This window comes from Osmerus eperlanus, unplaced genomic scaffold (genome assembly GCF_963692335.1).
Source record: "Osmerus eperlanus unplaced genomic scaffold, fOsmEpe2.1 SCAFFOLD_63, whole genome shotgun sequence".
NCBI lineage: Eukaryota > Metazoa > Chordata > Actinopteri > Osmeriformes > Osmeridae > Osmerus > Osmerus eperlanus.
Window position 1 is genome coordinate 93,134 of NW_026911660.1, and position 5,900 is coordinate 99,033.

Genomic DNA, 5,900 nt, shown 5'->3' on the forward strand with positions numbered 1-5,900 from the left:
TAGCCTATCAGTGGTCTTTCTTGAGCGTCATGGAAACGCTACATTGCACTGTGCTGGATTGGAGCGAGCATGTTGGCGTGTCCCGAGGAGAAGGAAAGAAGACGCTGCACCTTATCGATGATTGTTTACTTATTATTGATTACTTATGGAAATGTGATCGAGAGCTTTGTTCGTGAGCTTAGATCTGTGAAGCCTTTGGGTTTGGAGGGTTCCCGTACAGCGCTAAATCAACCGTGCCGGGGTGAAGCCGAATCCTGAAGCGAAGTATAGCTACTTACTAAATAAATCAATTATTTGAAACAAAATACTGATAAAAAAAAAAAAATTGTTTCATGGATTTCTAAAATTATTTTATTGCTTCTGCAAAAAGGGGTTGTTATATTCAGAAGTGCGTCCATAGCAGCGGTCTGTTATTCATGAACACATAATAATGTATTCATAAATAACAGACCGTACAATGCTGTAATTGTATTCAACAAAGTTGTGAAATAAAGGGTTTTTGATGTCATAGAGAATAGATATGTGTGGTTAGTTCCCTGGGTCTGGAAACAGACAACATGTTGTGTATGAACCCTGCTTCTAATATGTACACTGTCAGAAACAAAGTTCTTTAAAGGGGTTCTCTTATTGTTTACAGTCAGGAGAACCTTCTGGGGAACTCTATAGGAACCTTTTGCTGTGGGATTTCAGCTAGAACCCTGTATTGGTGAAATGGCACCACCTGTAACTTGTGTTTTGTGTGATGAAATAGTTCTGTGTGGAACCAATTTGTTTAGTTTTATATTTGTTGAGGGTTGGGGGGGGGGGGTCTGCTTCCGGGAGCAGTCTGCTGAAGCTCGTCCCAACAGGAAGGTGTCATGCTCTGACTAGCAGGCCTGGATCCAAAAGATACTCGCAATTCTTCAAAATGACCTATCTGTGCTTGATTGTTCTTGCCTGGCACAGTAGAACACCGAGAACTGTCTGATGTGCTCATAAAGCACAAAGGCACGAGAACACAGAGCCATTTCCTTGATGTTGTGCAACCTAACTATGACCACGGCCTAGACTTGACTGGTCCACCAGGAACAGCAACCTCTCTCTGGTCCTTGCTCGGTCCACAGGTCCAACAAACTTCTAAAAGATGAGAGAGGAGATTTAATAATGCACAAATGACCAAATCTGATCGGCCAGTCAGGGCGGTCCAGGCCTTTGAAGTTTGTAAGCCATGTGCGTGTGGCAGATTGCCATGGCGATGTTAAGCAATACCATTCTGTTGTTTTTCTTATTTGCTATGTGAACCAACATTGAAGAAATTCCAGGCTGCGTTCCAGTGGCAGTGTTCTTAAAAAACAATGTTCGTCGCTATGGAAACTCCATGTTTGGCTTTACCGGTGGTTGAAACTGAGCAGTTGAACCCTTTTGTACGGTTCTTTTCTCCCTTGTCAGCTGTTGATCTAACAGTGAACAAGGTCAAATCATATTCCGTTGTGTCCCGCTGAAACCAAACCTGGGTCCATCCATTCATCCATGTGTGACCTCCTGTCTGCTTCCTGTTCCGGGGGACGGGGGGACGGTTCATGTTTGTAGGAACAGTTTGTCGTGTTTCTGACAAAGTGTTGCAGCTGTAGTGAAAGCAACACTAAGCTCTATAAGCAAAACCACAAAGACAGATGGCCCGGAGGATTCCAGAGAAGGAATCCAGTCAGATGAGCTAGCAGGCAGGCTCACCTCCACTCTCCGATGAGCTAGCAGGCAGGCTTACCTCCACTCTCCGATGAGCTAGCAGGCAGGCTTACCTCCACTCTCCAATGAGCTAGCAGGCAGGCTCACCTCCACTCTCCGATGAGCTAGCAGGCAGGCTTACCTCCACTCTCTCCGATGAGCTAGCAGGCAGGCTTACCTCCACTCTCAGATGCACGTCACACCAAACCAAACACTGTTGGTGCTTGTTGGTGTTTGTTTGGGCAGTGTGAACTGGTCTTTAGAGATGTGATTCTCTACTGTTCTGTGGGTGAACGACAGCAGCCGGAACAAGGAGGGAAGGGCGCAGGACAGGATACCAGGCAAGGTCTGTGGTTCGAGTAAAAACAGGGCCTAGGAATCTTATTCCTTATTCCTTATCTATGAATCTCATCCCTACAACCCCTGCTAAAAGGACTGTGTGCTGTATGTATTTATGTAGGCTACATGTGTTGGGCCATAGACAGGATCTATGGCTCTCCTCTACAGATCCCTCTTTCTTCCTATGTTTTCCACAAGCTGACCATCGTGCGTGGTTGCCAGAACTGTCACAAGATCCCTCGCTGGCAAAACCCCTAAACCTTCACGTGCTCTAGAAGAAGAGGGGGGGTCAGATGGCTGAGCGGTTAGGGAGTCGGGCTATTAATCAGAAGGTTGTTGGTTCGATTCTCGGCCGTGCAAAATGACGTGTCCTTGGGCAAGGCACTTCAACCTACTTGCCTCGGGGAGAATGTCCCTGTACTTACTGTAAGTCGCTCTGGATAAGAGCGTCTGCTAAATGACTAAATGTAAATGTAACAACAGGAACAGATTTATTTTCTCCAACGTTCATCCTATTTTCCGTTAATGTGCACAAACGTTGAGGGTCATTGAAGTTTAGGTTTTTCGTGGGCTTTAAAGGGATATTTCACTCTTTTTTGGGGGAGGGGGGGTTGGGTCCATGCGTAGCGGAGGTTTCACCTTCCCTCGTCCCTTGTAGACGTGTTTCTGGTTGCAACTGTTCGCGCCCTGCGTTGTGACAGAGAAGTCAACCCTCAGAGCTGGACGATATTGAGTGAAAGTTTGTTTCCATTCAGTTAGAGGGGTTCTGCCCACCAACCGATAAGAGAGTGCATCACACTGACTCATCTACAAGTTCGACCACTGTGAGGGTACAAACGCGTCTGGTTTTGGGTGGATTGTTCCTTTAATTGTGCAAGACTATCGCCTGGGAGGGGCCGTTCTTGGCAAGGCAATCTATGCTCGGCTTGCATTCCTGCCTCTACTCTTCCTGGAACTGCCCTGTTTACGTGTACCTGGAACAGAGAGGCAGGCCTCGCTAGCCGATCCAGAGAACACAGGCAGATCAGGCCTAGCTAGCCGATCCAGAGAACACAGGCAGATCAGGCCTCGCTAGCCGATCCAGAGAACACAGGCAGATCAGGCCTCGCTAGCCGATCCAGAGCACCCATACAAGCAGATCGGCACTCACAGGGTCATATTGTTGACACTAGATCCTAAACTGACCTTCTTCTACCTACCGGTGAATACAGACTATGCTGGTCCTAGATCTGAAATAAGATGTGTTTGTGTGTTTGCGAGGGCAGTTGAAGGAAACCAATCGTTCACAAAATCCTTTTCTCAGATGGCACTGAATAGTGTGATTTTACACCCTTTATTTCCTGACTAGCAATGAAAATAGCAAAGCTAGCTGGTCTCACTGACTCGTTTTTCCCTAGAAATGGTCACTGCCTTTTTCAAACACAAAGAATGTTCACAAAGAAAGTTCCAGAATGCCACAGAGAACTTGGTACAAGGGCTCAATTCTGTACGACTGTTTGAACTAGACTAAAGCACTGTAATACTTACCGTGAAACATCCGATGCCATATTTATACTCTGTGAGGGTTGACACCCAGGAACAGTATTCTCATTTTGTTATAGAACATTTTGGGGGGCATTTTGAGATTTTGTGTTGAAAATATAAGTCAAACACACAATCTGTTCAGCCACATTCAAATCCAATCAAGTGCACCTAACTCATTTTCAGATTAAGTCAAACGCACCTTGTGGGTTTTGCAACCAAGATCTGGATCAGGTCTAACCTCTTCTACATTCCTCCCTGTGGAAGGATCATCTGAAAAAAACGAACATTTTCAGAACCATTTCCTGTCTTCTGATAGACCTGACAGAACCTGTGATTGGTTGTTGTTGAAGTCAGAACCTGTGATTGGTTGTTGTTGAAGACAGAACCTGTGATTGGTCGTTGTTGAAGACAGAACCTGTGATTGGTCGTTATTGAACGGTTTAACCGGGACTACAAAAACGGTTCCACCGTGGCTCTTACGGTGTGTAGGCCCTAACTGACGTGGCACGGTGCCAGCTCTCATTCTGAAGGTGCCCCGTGATGGGGGTGGGGGGGGGGGGGGTAAGAGGACGCCGGTGGGACGATGCTGACCCCGGTCTGGCCTCCCTGCTCTGCCTCCTACCACATTGTCCTCCTCCACACACAGCAAGGGGCTCTCGTGTTTCAAAGATAAGAGGGCCGCCCAGGCAGTCATAAGCAAGGACACTTGGGGCCCCCCCTGAGTGCCCTGGTTATCCAACCCTCACACACTGACACACACTGACACACACACACACTGACACACACACACTGACACACACTGACACACACACACTGACACACACTGACACACACACACTGACACACACTGACACACACACACTGACATTCCCGTGTGTGAGTTATAATGGCCTGATCTGACGAAGAGCCATACAATAGCAGACTGTCGTCAAACACCGGTGAGCCGACCTTAGTCTCCTCCTCTCGGCCTCCTCTCCTGCTGCCTGGGCCTCGAGGACTGTGCTTGTACCAGTCCCATTCCCTAACGTGCGTCAGAGGGATCAATCTCCTGCTAGACTGTTGAGCAGGACCATGTGACTAAATACCAAAACCAGAGATTTGTTTCAAAGTGTTTCCTCTGTGGTGTAAAGTGATAAGGAACATCAAGGTGCGGGAAGAGGAAGTCGTAGAACACAAAATGCAGTGTTGTGTGTCATACCATTCCAGAACGCCGTGTCATATACTGTACAGCAAAAAAAAAGAAAAAAAAACCTTCTCTCTTTGTCTCTATCATACAAATCCTCACCTCTAATTTTTCACTACTTCTGTTTTCATTAAACCCAGTTATTAGAATACTACAAGACAATAGCGCTTTGGTCTTGCGATGTTCGATAACCTCTATGTACATCTACTTTCACAGTTAGTAAGCATATTGGAAAGAGAATCGGTAGTCAAAAAGCAACAAGAAAAAAAAATGCCGTAAATAGAAGCCTAATATTTTTTGTTTTGTGTGAGCTGTACACCTGTATAATGTATATTTTAATATTTATATGCAGCTGTCGTATTAAAGTATATTTTTAAAGTAAACCGCCCAACGTTTGGTTTTGTGTTCATTGGCTGATCCCAGTGGTGCTCACTTCACTTTTTATCTTTTTTATACATTTTTTATAATGTCTCGTACTTTATACTTTATAAATTGTATGTATATTTCTGTCCACTTTGCTGCTGCAATGCCCGAATGTTCCCATTGTTGGACGAATAAAGGTTCATCTTATCTTCTCTTCAGTTCCTTGTTGCTCTTTCAGTCACCTGTCCTTCCTTCCCTACCTCTTCTCCTTTCCTACCTCACCTCTGACCTAGACAGGTTATTCTCTACCTCACCTCTGACCTAGACAGGTTATTCCCTACCTCACCTCTGACCTAGACAGGTTACTCCCTACCTCACCTCTGACCTAGACAGGTTATTCCCTACCTCACCTCTGACCTAGACAGGTTACTCCCTACCTCACCTCTGACCTAGACAGGTTATTCCCTACCTCACCTCTGACCTAGACAGGTTATTCCCTACCTCACCTCTGACCTAGACAGGTTACTCCCTACCTCACCTCTGACCTAGACAGGTTATTCCCTACCTCACCTCTGACCTAGACAGGTTATTCCCTACCTCACCTCTGACCTAGACAGGTTACTCCCTACCTCACCTCTGACCTAGACAGGTTACTCCCTACCTCACCTCTGACCTAGACAGGTTATTCCCTACCTCACCTCTGACCTAGACAGGTTACTCCCTACCTCAGCTCTGACCTAGACATGTTATTCCCTACCTCACCTCTGACCTAGACAGGTTACTCCCT

At 46.2% G+C, this 5,900-nt stretch overlaps 1 long non-coding RNA gene across 1 annotated transcript in view; it reads left to right on the forward strand.

The window, feature by feature from the left end:
- LOC134016402 (uncharacterized) overlaps positions 1-5,133 on the forward strand; it is a 6,679-nt gene extending 1,546 nt beyond the window's left edge. The window contains exons 1-2 of the long non-coding RNA XR_009929508.1: positions 1-2,229; positions 2,266-5,133. The exon at positions 1-2,229 is cut by the window's left edge and continues 1,546 nt beyond it. This is a non-coding gene — a long non-coding RNA (uncharacterized LOC134016402). The remainder of the gene's footprint in view (positions 2,230-2,265) is intronic.
- Positions 5,134-5,900: the final 767 nt, after the last annotated feature.